This window comes from Microtus pennsylvanicus, chromosome 13 (genome assembly GCF_037038515.1).
Source record: "Microtus pennsylvanicus isolate mMicPen1 chromosome 13, mMicPen1.hap1, whole genome shotgun sequence".
Lineage (NCBI taxonomy): Eukaryota > Metazoa > Chordata > Mammalia > Rodentia > Cricetidae > Microtus > Microtus pennsylvanicus.
This window is the reverse complement of record NC_134591.1, coordinates 60,868,843-60,881,563: the sequence shown is the minus strand read 5'-3', so window position 1 is coordinate 60,881,563 and position 12,721 is coordinate 60,868,843.

Sequence of the window (12,721 nt, the reverse complement as noted above, 5' to 3'; positions counted from 1 at the left end):
GGACCCTCTACATCGTGATTTGAACCCAGGGTGCTCTGTCTGAGTTCCAAAATTGAGCTTGACTCAACAGACCCCTCTACCCAGAGTGACTTCAACACCCCAGCATTTAAAATCTCTCTATAAAGCTGCTCACATTCTAGATTATTAAAAGAACAATCTGGAACCATGTTTCTTCAAGAAACACGGGGCGGAGACTGCGGTTTCCAGAGACTTTGGGGGACCACTATGCCCATTCTGAGCATTGATTTAGCTAATGGCTCTAAGTGCTAGGGGCTGGGAGATGTGGCAGATAGCTTCAGTAATTAACACACACTGATAAAACCTTTCTTCCCTGCCTTGGAACAACCACTGCCATCCTGTCCTCACACACCCTCCCAGCACTCCCGAGAGGGTCTGAGAGGTAGAGAGAAGCCTCCATCCCACACCGGCTGTCCTTCCCTACAGGACAACAGGAAGCCCCCAGCCTGGAACATCTTTAACCCAGCCCAGTCAGAGAAGCAAGACGAGGGAGCAAGGCTAGAGCAGAGAGAGTCCTTTGGCCTCCCTACACAAACGGCTTTGTCACGCTCCCGTTTGAAAGCTCACCCTTCGGTGGTGGTGGGTAGGTGGGTGGGACACTCCTTTGTCACAGAGGTCTCTTCCCGAAGAGGAGGAACAAGTCCCTTCAAGGTCATCCATTCTACTCCCAGGCTTTAGATTAGAAAATGGAGGCGTACAGAGAGAGGTCCCCGAGCTTGGTGCAAACTCCATCAGGAGGCAAAAGAAGCCACAGGATACCCTTTTGGAAAGAACTGTTGAACAATATAATTTAGCAGTTTGGAATGTTTTCTGTCCACCAAAGTGCATCGGGAAAGTAAGTTTGACACTGAACCATCACATCCCTGTCCAGAAGGACGGATGGCTGGACTTTCTTTCTTTCTTTCTTTGTAAGGAGGAAACAATTCACTACCTGAATGTTGGTTGAGTTAGCGTATATTACATTTTAAAATAGCTATCTACCCTGGTAAGAAGGCATCTTCCCGTGTAAACACACACAGGGTAGAGTCTAGAGGTCACAGTGGGATGGGCAGACTGACTGAATCAACTTTATTATTTGCCATTATGTGAATTTTTATATTAAAACTTGGAGCTCTAATAAAAAAGGAGCCACAGGACACTTCTTTACTAATGCCTGCCCTCAAGGACTCTTCCCTCTGCCCCCTCCCAAGTTTCTACCTGGACCCCTGGGGAGAATGGGGTGAATGGGTGGGAGGTGGCTCAGGGGGTTCTGTCGAACTTTCTGATCATACCACCCAACCCTCTGCACCCCCAGGAATGCCACTGACGCCCCTATTCCTTACCACCATCTATTTCCTTGGCCACATACCCTGTCCTGGGGCTGAGCCTTAGCTGGGACCTTGTTGGGACCTGGGCCTGCCTGGGATAGTAGCCCAGCCAGGGACCTTCCCCCTTCTTTTTCTTGTTCTCTTTTGGTTGGCAGCTGCTGCCTGCCCCGCCCTGCCAGCCCCACCCCACCAACTGCAGCTTAACCCCCAAGGACCTCCTTGCCTTTCTTAGACTATCAGGGGCCTGTAGGAGCAACCGGAGTCTCAGAGTCTCCTCAGCCAATACTGGAACAGCAGGAAAGAGAGGGGTCAGACAGAGGTCATGGTTTTCTCCAGGCTGAGGAAAAAGGAGAGAGAGGGTCTGGGTGGGATGTAGCCTATTGTCCAGTAATGGGGAGAGGGGTGCCTCCACGCCACCTGCTGGCCATTCTGGGAAAAACCCCAGGCTGTTGTAGGGCGTTAGGAGGGGGAAAGGGCCGTGTTCACTGTCTGGGTGCAACGAGCAGAGGCTGCTGGTTGCTACTGGAGGGGACTTGGCAGACTTGAGGAATGTAAAGAGTTGTGACCTTGGGGTTCCCAGGATTCCCACAAAGCCTTTCCAGGATACACGAGGTGCTGGGGCATTCTCAGTTCTGGAGGAAGCCCTGGTTTGGAATCCGGCACCCAGAAGGAGCTGGTTAAGGGTGGTAAGAACTGAAAGGACCTGGAGGTGCCCCGAGGGAGCCTGGGAAGTGGTTCGTCTGCACTTCTTTCTACCCGCCATCCAGTGCTCCCTGCCTTAGGGCAGCTCTGAGGCTACTAATGTAGCAGGCGTTAATGTTTGCTGGCTGTCCAGAAGAAACCCATCCTTCTATCACTCACTTATCGAGCACCTGCTGTGTACCCGGCTCCAGGCAGCATTCAGGAAGGACACACAAACACTCGAACTGCATTTGGGAGAAGGGAGGGCCTGGAAAGCAGGAATGAGTCCTCCTGGCTGCGTTCCTGTTTTTTTTACTTGCCTGGCTCTCCGAAGACACAGACCCCAAAGGACTCACCCACGTTTAGACTCTCTGAGGTGTCTCAGAGTCTGTCTCTGTCATAGGTTCTCATCAATAATAGGAAGGCTTTTGTCCAGTCTCGGGACAGACATGGCTCATATCTAGTGTGCTCTTTAGACGCAGCCCCAAGTCGCAGGGAGATTCAGGAGAAGGCAAGAGATTGCTTTGGGGTACAATAAAGGAGACCTCAGTTCTTGATCTGCTGCGTTATTTTCAGTTTTAGGCTAATGTGTATCTTTAGCCTCCGTTCTAGATCGAGAACCCGAGACTCAGAGAAGCGAGAGACTTGCCGGGGACTACACAGACAATGAACTATGGGGCTGTGTCTAAAATTCAAGTTCAGGGCCTGATCTCCCTCCCCCCATCTCTAAAGACCTTTCAGGATAGGACTCCAGGGCATTCTTCCACAGAGGACACAAGGGCTTGATGCTCACAGAAGTTGCAAAGCTCAGGGACCCACAGCTCACCAGCATTTTCCATCTTCGAAAGTCCTCACAATGCTGACAGTTAAGACCATCACACCCATGTTATAGATGAAGAAACTGACACTCAGTGAGAGAAGATGGTTTGCTGTGGGTTGCACAGCCAGGAGATACGATCTGCCTTGTCTAATCTCAGATGTGGCTAGGCCAGGCTCATGTTTTCTAAGGTCCCACTCCAACCCACGCCTGTTGGGGCTGGGTACCGAGGACACGGTGAGGAGCCAGACTGGTTCTGGTCCCTTGAGCAACTCTCTTGATCAGGAATGAGGAAGATGATGTTCTTCATAAGGAAGAGGGCTGTGCTTTCAGACAGAGGGCACCAGATCTTTTAGGGGCAGAAGACAGGATTCACTGGAAAGAAAGCAAGGAGGGCTTCCAGAAGGAGGCAATGCCTGCACTTAATGAGCCCTAGCTTGGAACCAGAGGAGTTCCAAGCTAGTAAGGAAGGGAAGGGGGAGGGGGAGGAAGCTTGAGAGCACAGTATGTATGCTTGTGTAGGGGAGGAAGGGGAAACAGTGCGCACCTCATGAGGGCCAGGGAGCTACTGGCCCTGGACGAAAACCCCAAGAGCAGGAGAAACAGGATTAGTCATGAAAGACTCTTCTCAGCAGCTGGCAGAAGATGGGGCTCCAGGAGCTTCGTCCGATCAGCACTAAGAACCTAGCAGTCCTGGGGACATACTGGGCACAAGGTGAGCCCTCAGTGGGTCCACATTCCAGTGAGACAAACATGAGCAGGTGTTCCTGGGGTTAGGAGGGATGACTCAGCAGTTAAGAGCACTGTTGCTCTCTTAGAGGACCCGGGTTCTGTTCTCAGCACTAACATGGCAACTTACAACCTTTTGTAGCTCCAGTTCCAGGGCATCCGATGCCCTCTCTGGCTTCCTCAATCATGCATGCGGTGCAGATATACAGGTAGACAAAACACCTGTACACACCACAGACACACACAGACAGATGAACACAGACACACACACAGGTACACACACACAGGCACAGGCACACACAGGTACACACACACAGGCACACACACAAAGACACAGGCACAGACACACACAGACACCCACACAGGCACATGCACACAGAGACACCCACACGGGTACACACACACAGACACAGGCACACACAGGTACACACACACAGGCATGCACACGAAGACACACAGGCACACACACAGACACACATACAGGCGTATACACACAGAGACACCCACACGGGCACATACACAGACACACATACAGAACACACACAGGCACACACAGGCACACACACACACACACACACACACAGGCACACACACCTCTTCTGAGGCTGGGCATGAAGCTCTGTGGGTAGAGCATCTGCCTCGCACGCAAGAGGGAGGTCTGGGCTCAGGCCGGCATAAACTGAGGACCATCACTGGGTGTAATCGTCAACACCCATAATCTCAGCACTGGGGGGGGGGGTAGAGGCACCAGGTTCAGGAGCCCAAGACCACCCTTGGCTACACAGTGAGTTCGAGGCTAGCCTGGGTGCATGAGACTGACAGGAGCCACGAGAAAGGTGAGCAAGTGTGCAGGAGGCGGCTGAGTAGGTACAGCTAGGGAGTGTGGCCCGAGCGCTGGCATCTGAGCTAAGAACTGAAGGACAGGAAGTCGGTATATCATATCACAACAGGGTTCCAGCTATGGGGACAGCAAGCACAAAGACCCTGGGGCAGGAGTATGCCTGGGATGGTCAGGACTAAGAGAAGCCGGAAAGACCCAGAAGCCGGAAAGAGTGGAGTCTTACCGGCAAAGTGGGAGGAAGTGAGGGCAGCTGGGGCAGCAGGGGGTAGGAGAAAGGCCCCACTGGCTCACTAGAAATGGAACCTTCGCAAAGCAGGGCTGTGGTGAAATGCATTTACGTTTTAAAGTGATCATGTTGCCTGCTGTTGGCGGACCGTAGAAAACAGGGTTGGGACCAGGCGACCCGTGAAGAGACTAGGAGGCAGGTGCAGCGGCAGAGCCAGAAACAATGGTCTTGATCTGAGATTCAGAAACCGGAAGTCCTTGGCTGGGTGATGCTGGGCCGGCAACTCCACCTCTCTGAGCCTCCAATTCGTTCCCTTGAAAAGGAGGATGTTCACAAACGCACCACAGAATGGGGAGCTGACGGCGGGGCTGAAGGGGGAGAGAGGAGGAGGAACCTTGTACTTAGGTGAAGGCGTCCACGTCCCATTGTTCCCCATCCCCACCCCACTCCCAAACTCTTCAGTTTTTCATTCTGGTCTATTTCACAGTGCTCCGGGAGGTGGGTCATCTTATCCAAAGCTAGCTGGGGCCTGCCCTGTGCCTCAAGCCTCAGCTCTAACTTTGCCCCTGGAGACAATTTCTCGGCAACACACCAGGTCACCCACATCTTTCAAGAGTGTGGGGCCAGAGGTCCTATCGTAGAGGGGCTTGGAGGGCTGAAGTGGAGGTTCATGGGTAAGACTTCATTCCCAACATGGAGGAGCAGGAGATGTCTTCAGGCTGACTCCTCAGCTCAGCCTATGTCCGGCTAGGTCATCTCGACACCTGTTTTCACGGGCCAAGTAGGGCCACACAGAGTGAAGACCGGAGGTTCCATGAACCCCCACCTCTCACATGGCCTATTCTAAGGGCTTCCCCCAGAAGGGAAGATGGCTCTGCAGAGCCAGGACATGGCCAGCAGAGGGCGCCAACTCTGGCCATAGCGAATCCACATTTTCCCCAAACAGGAAAACCCAAGAGGAGAAATGAAGTTGATGGCCACCACCCAGGATGGCAGTTCTCAGGGAACTCAAGGGCTCAGCCACCGGCATCAAGGATGGCCTCGTGAATAAGTCACCAAGCCGCGGTGACCACATCCATGGCCCATGCATGGCCTCAGGCGGTGTGTGAGGATTCAGCGTGAACTAAAGGCTGGCTTGTGGCAGCTATCGAAGCATTGAGTGGCAGTGGCTGTTGCGGCAGGTGGATCACTGTTTTGATGTCATTGTTTATTTATTTCGTTCCTTTGAGACAGGGCTATATTTAGCCCACGTCGGCCCTGAATTCCAGATCATCCTGCCTCTCTCTACCTCTCTCATGCTGAGATTACAGTCATGGGCCCCATCCCGGCATGCCTATTGTTGTTGTTTGTGCTACTGGGAATTGAGCCCAATTTATTGGAACTGCATAACACGGATCAGGTGCTCTGCCACTGAGCTACGGCCCAGCCCCAGTCACGCCATCCAACAGCGCCCGGTCTATGCAACTGTCCGGGTGTTCAGTCTTGGGTAGCTGTGAAGATGAACACAGCAGTGCAGGATCTAGACACTGCCTCGGAGTTCCTGAGGGAACCAGGAGCCGACTGGTGGCCCCAGGTGGCTCCACAGAAGGTCTTGTGCTTGCTGTTTAGTTTCTGACTAGGCAGAGCTCCCCTTGCCTCCATCACTTCTTCATTCCAGGAACCGCCAAAAGCCATAGAAGCGTCTGTGTCTGTTGGCTGGGAGCAAAAAGGTCATTATTGTTAGTGTTTTAATTGGGAGTCTCCTCTCTTGTCCTGCCTCTGACTACAACGTGTGAGTGAGTGTGTGTGTGTGTGTGTGTGTGTGTGTGTGTGTGTGTGGTGTGATCAAGGTGAGTGCTCCTGACTCTGACATTGAGGGGTCTGCTGATGAGGGAAAGAACCCAAACGCTTGCAGCCCAATAGTCCTATGCTTAAACTGTGATGCAGTCCATCACTGTATGACCACAGGCAAATTACTCTGCCTCTCTGTGTCTGTTTCCTTATCTGGTTCCTCCCCCGTGGTGCTGTGGGGGCTACAGGAGATGCCACATGCGGTCCCCAACACGTGGTCAGTAAATGTGCTGTAGTGGGTGTTGTAAAGTGGGATCCCGCCTTCCCAAGACTTCTCTGCACCAGGCCGGACTCGGGGGGGGGGGGAGGCTGTGGGAGCGGGTCACATCCAGCAGGATGATCTCCCATTGATGGGTAAGCATGCCAAGGCCTGGGTCCCTGTGGATGTGTCTGCACATGCAAGGGTATCCATGTGTTTGCGGAGGAGCATGCATTCCCAGCCCTGGGGTGCATTCTGTGCACAAGCATGCACATGCATGAACACGCGCTAGAGGCTGCCCCATCCCAAGGATTCCCAGGGCCCGTGTGGACTTGCAGGTACTGGTGTCTGTGGTATCCCCACACTGCTGCGGGAAGCCCTCTGATCACCGTTACCATGGAAACAGGAGGCAATCCCAGGCCTGCCTCCAGAGAGTTTGAGGTGCTAGGATTGAGAGCTGACTGGGTTTTCCCAGATAGGGAGACAGATTGGGGAACGCCTGAGTCGGGGGTCTGTGGCTCTGGAGTCCCTGGGAGAGACCCTCACTCCTTTAAGGCAACCTGGTTCCCTGGCTCCCGGAGCGGACCCTGCCATTCAGCAAGTCTCAGCCAGGGAACTTGACCTGTTTATGCCTCGGTTTCCACCTCCCTAAACTTGAGAAGCTAGCAGGTGGCCACAGAAGAGGACGTGCCTATGCCATCCCCTCTCTGGGACGCCGTCCTCCAGCCTCTGTGACCATCCCTAGACCTGAGGTGTCACCGAGCAGACACTTCGCTGCTTCCCCTCCCCACAGTGTCTGGTAGGTGCCTCACCCTCTAGGAAGGGAGCGTTTCACAGAGAGCAGAAGACCTGGGTGACACTGCTGCTCTGTGGTGAGGCCCAGCATCTGCCCTCTCCTCAGCCTGCCACTGAGGTTTCCCGGGTTGGGAGACGATGGCCACCCAGAGCAAAGATACTGGAAATAGCATTCCGCTTGGCCAGGCCTGAAGACTGAACTGTTGGTTGGGAGGCAGTCTCTAGTCCAGGAGGGGCTTTCTCTTCAAAATCTTGACTTTAAAAAGGGAGAGGAAGGAAGGAAGGAAGGAAGGAAGGAAGGAAGGAAGGAAGGAAGGAAGGAAAAAGAGCCGGGCAGCGGTGGTGCTTTAATCCCAGCACTCGGGAGGCAGAGGCAGGCGGATCTCTGTGAGTTTGAGACCAGCCTGGTCTACCAGAGCTAGTTCCAGGACAGGCTCCAAAACCACAGAGAAACCCTGTCTCAAAAAACCAAAAAAAAAAAAAAAAGAAAAAAGAAAGGAAGGAAGGAAGGAAGAAAGAAAGAAAGAAAGAAAGAAAGAAAGAAAGAAAGAAAGAAAGAAAAAAGCTTGATGCCCTGAACCCCCACCCCTAGTGCTGGGGATTGAACCTAGGATCTCCGGCACATTAGTCAAACATGCCACCGCTGAACTATATCTCCCAGCCACAATCTTAACTGCGTTAGTAGTCAAGGTCTCATGTATCTCAGCTGGCGCTAGAACTCCCTGTGTAGCTATGGATAATCTTGATCCTCCTGCCTCCACCTCTGAGTGCTGGGATTACAGGCGCGCACCACTGCCATACCCTTGAATCTTGACCCTGGCTAGCGAGATGCCTCAGCAGGTAAATTGATTGTTGTACCAGCCTGATGGTAATTCCAGGAACCCACGTAAAGGTAGAGGAGAAGAGCCTGGTCCATAAAGTTGTCCCCTGGCCTCCATGTGTGCACGGGCCCGTGTTCATCTGTACACACACACACCACACATCACACACACACCACACATCACACACACATCACATATCACACACACACACACACACACCATATAAATTTTAAAGCTTAAAAAGCAAGCAACCAACAACAACGTTAGCTGGGCATAGTGGCGCACACCTTTAATCCCAGCACTCGGGAGGCAGATCCCTGTGAGTTTGAGGCCAGTCTGGTCTCTATAGTGAGTTCCAGGACAGCCAGGGCTACATAATGAGACCCTGTCTCAGAATAATAACAATAACCCTCGGTTCCTTAGGACTGAGATCTCCCGTGTTCTGCACTCAGGTTGTAGGTCATTCCTACAGAAATGTGGATCAGGTTACAAGGGATGGAAAAACTGGGCATGGTTGGCACATGCTTATAATCCCAGGATTTAAGAGATTGAGGCAGGAGGATTACAATGAGTTCAGTCTGGGCTACCTGTCTCAAGGGGGGGGGAAAGTATCAGAGGAGACAGCTTCTTGTCTCTACCCCACTTTCCATAAGTGACAACTGCCTTTGCTTGGCCTCAGGAAGATAGTGGGGAGCTGGCCTGGGACAGAGGCGAGAGATGAAAGGGTGGAAAGATGGGGTGCTCAGGCTACGAGCTGCCTAAGAACGATCCCAGTGTTTTAGCTTTCTGAAACTGTGACTGGGGGACAGCGGGCCCAGCTGAGTGACCTCAGGCAAAGGACTGTCGCTCTCGCCCTCTGGCTTCCAGCTAAGAGTACCTCCCCCCGCCCTCCCGAGGGAAGAACAGTTATTATATCGGACAAGAGTTGGCTGGGATGAGTCCCCAGCTGCCAGAGTCACTTCAGTTACCCCATCTAGATCCAATCCCAAGCGCGCACAGAGATTAGGGCTGGGAGAGGGCCAGGAGCTCCTTCGCTCTTTTGGGGGGGTGTGGGGCTGGTCACGTGGTACAGAGGTGCTGAACTGGCAAGGAGTTACAAAGGCGGGTGGGAAGGCGTGGGTGTGTGAGCCTCAGATGTCCCTTTCGGCTGGAAGACAGTGGGAGCCATGGGAGGTTGTTTAGCAGTGAGGGCTCTAATCAGATTTAGAGACACTGATCCCAGCTGGGGGAACTCAGAGCTTGGACCTGGCCAGAAACAAGGGGGAATAAATTGGAGAGGGAAGCGGAGACCCTGCTGCTGTTGAATGAGCTGGATTTGGTCGGGGAGGTAGCCGACACAGACCAGCCAGAGGGGGGGGCCTGGACGTGGTGGGGTCTCGGGCTTGCTTACTTGGGTTGGAGGGAGACCCGGAGACCTGGCAAGCTGGAGGTGGATAAGCTGGTTGCTGGCTGATTTGAGCTGGGGGTGTCTGTGGGCTTCTGGGAGGGAGTCCAGCAAGCAGCTGGAAATGTTGGTTTCACAAAGGAGGAACCAGAAGGTCAGAGGGCTATTTTTTGCCAGCTTTCTACCACTAGGAAAAGGGCCATCTCAGTACAGGATTTGAATGCAGGTCTAAAGAGGTAACACCGTCATTCGAGGCCCTGACACTGGCTCCAGCTGCCTTGGCCCAGGAACTCTGCTCTTCCTGGGAGTCAGTGCAGCCATCTCTCTACGGCTGAGCCCAGCAGCTACAGGATGCTGCAGGAGAATGTTCAGGCCCAAACCTCTGCTCTGTAGGGGCCTGCTGTACCAGCCAGTCCCAGACTCTTGTTACCTTGGTAGCGAGGTGCTTGTACCATGTGCAGAGTACCTACGTACCTAGGTACCATGTGTGGCTGCTCCTCACGCTCACAGCCCCCCTTCCAGGGCTGTCTCTGACACTGTCTCTCTCTACGGAGGAGAGAACCAAATCAAGCTGTTTGAGACTCAGAATTCAGTTTGCTCTGTGGGCAGCTGGGCTGCTGTGTAACCTGGGCAGACTGTGTCCAACATGGCAAGTGGGGCTTCCCCAGAGAGACCCTAGCTCTGGCATCCCCACCCCTATCCGGCTGGCCCTGATTTCAGGCCTGCAGCCCCAGAGCCCTGGACTTTCCATCCTTCCCCAACTATTCCCTCCTCATGGCCAGCTCTTTGGGGAACTGCCAGGCCTGCCCCGCCCCCTCCCGGGCTGTGCTCCTGGCAGCTCTGCCACCCTGGGCTCTGGTCCGGGGGTGGTCCCTGGCATCAAGGGAAGCTGGCAGAGACTAGGATTAATGAGGTTGAGACCCAGGGCATTCAGGAGAACCCCAGATCTCACTTCACAGCCCACTGTGCTCCAGGCTGGGTGGGCAGGGCTTTCTGGGAAGGGGTGGCTTAAGGTTTTAATCACTTTATCAATGTTTGTTTGTGTGAACTCAGCCCCCGAGATGCTTTCCCCTCCATCTGTCCCCACCATCTGCTTCCATCAGGATTTTCCAACCCGTTGGGGACCCAAGAGACATGGGCTGGGGGTTGGGTCACTCTTGTGAGTGGGCGAGAGAGGGACAAGAGCTGCCCACTTCACGGATAGGCCTCCAGAGTGGGGGTGCAGCTCCTGAGTCACACAGAGCTGGGTTCAACATGTCTGTCCTCTTGCTGATTTGCTTCAGGGTAGAGACTTCAACTCCCTGAGCCTCAGTTTCCACCTCTGTAAAAATGGAGGCAACAGGAGAGATGCTCAGGACCATGGACCTTGAGATGCCGTGGTCTAAGTAGGGCACTCTGCACACAGGGGAGAAGCGACGTCCGGGCAGCATGGTAGAAGAGGACAGCCATCCTGGTTTCTGAAGCCCCTGTTCACTTCTCTGCTCTGGAGACATGCGCATTCTCTCAGGGACTGTCTGTTGCCCTGTCCCATCCCTCCTCACCCCACTTCTACCCAGGCTGTGGCTCTCTTTCCCTCTTGGACACTTTCTTCTGAGCAAGAGGGGAGGGGGCATTAGCAGGAGGAACCTGAGCATGCACACAGCAGGCCTTCAAATGAGGTAACCCCAATGCCATGGGTACCTGAGCTGTTTTTGTCATGTCGCCTGCCCAAGGCAGAGTTTTACCTCAGGAGGTAGAGAAGCGAGAGACCCAGGCTTCCAATCCCTCTGCTGCCAGGCACTTGTCTTAAACCCAGGGTCTTTTTTGGGTGGGGAGGGGATTTTCGAGGCAGAGTTTCTCTTTGTAACTTTGGAGACTGTCCTGGAACTAGTTCTTGTAGACCAGGCTGGCCTCGAACTGCCTGCCTCTGCCTCCCGAATGCTGGAATTAAAGGCGTGTGCCACCACCGCTCTGCTGGACTCAGGGTCTTAAGGAGTGTGGGGAGTCCCTAGGCCTCCTCTTTGACTCAGGAACCTGTTCAGTGCTTCGATGGCTCTTGGGAAGGTCGAGGTGGCTAGTGGGAGCAGCCAGCAGCACCCAGGAGGGCTCAGGCTCTGCTTTCAGAGGCTCTCAGTGACATGCAGAAACAGGCAAAGGAAGTCAATGTCCTGAACGAGGTGACTCTGTCCCACCCTCGGAAGCACACCACTGTGGAGGCAGGATGCTGAGGGAAGGTTCCAGAATCACCCTCCCAAAGAAGGAAAGCATGGGAGCCAACTGAACCTGTGCCTGAGCCAAGAGTCAGTCCAGAGGAAGTAGGGGTACTCCAAGACCTTCCACTCAAGAATGGAGAAGAGAAATCAAGGCATGCGGGGAGATTCCAGCTTCAGGCAGGAGGGAGGGGAAAGGAGCGGCGGGGACAGAGGGGATGATTCTGGGTTTGGCTCCTTTCCATGTCCCAAGCATGGCTGTCCTTCTGGGCCCACCGGGGAGGGGTCTTGGGTGGGGCCTAAGCAGATCTCTACTCTCTGTCAGCCTGCAGGTCTTCCTGAAGGAGGCAGCTGGGAACCACCCACGTTCGTCTGGCGTCTCTCACGCCTCCACTGGGGGTCCCAACACAGGAGCCAAGGCACACAGTGGAGCCGGTGTTCCCAAGGGCCCAGCTGTCCCTATTCCATCCGGGTCTGGCTCTCTAGCTCTGTCGATGTACACCCCCTCTTTTCCTCCAACCACAAGAGGTGAAGGCTAGACTGAAGGGTCTGGTCTAGGCACCTAGGGGGGAGCTTTGTTTGGTGCCTTGGGCAGCCAGGATGATCTGAACTATATGTAGAAAGAGCACTGGAAAGAACTGTCCAAGAAGGGACAAATGCCATCAATGCCACCTCCTTAAGGAGGTCTGGAAACCAGGCTCATCCTTCCATTGTTCTTGACATAACGCTCCAGTGAGCCACTGTGTGGACGTCAGACCTGCTCTGTCCCACACAGCTAAGACTCCTGGTCTCATCTGGAATGCAATCTGAAGAGCCATTGCTCTCGATCTGCCGCTGTCCCAAGCTTTCTTCAAATTGCTTATCCAACACACCACAGAACTGAC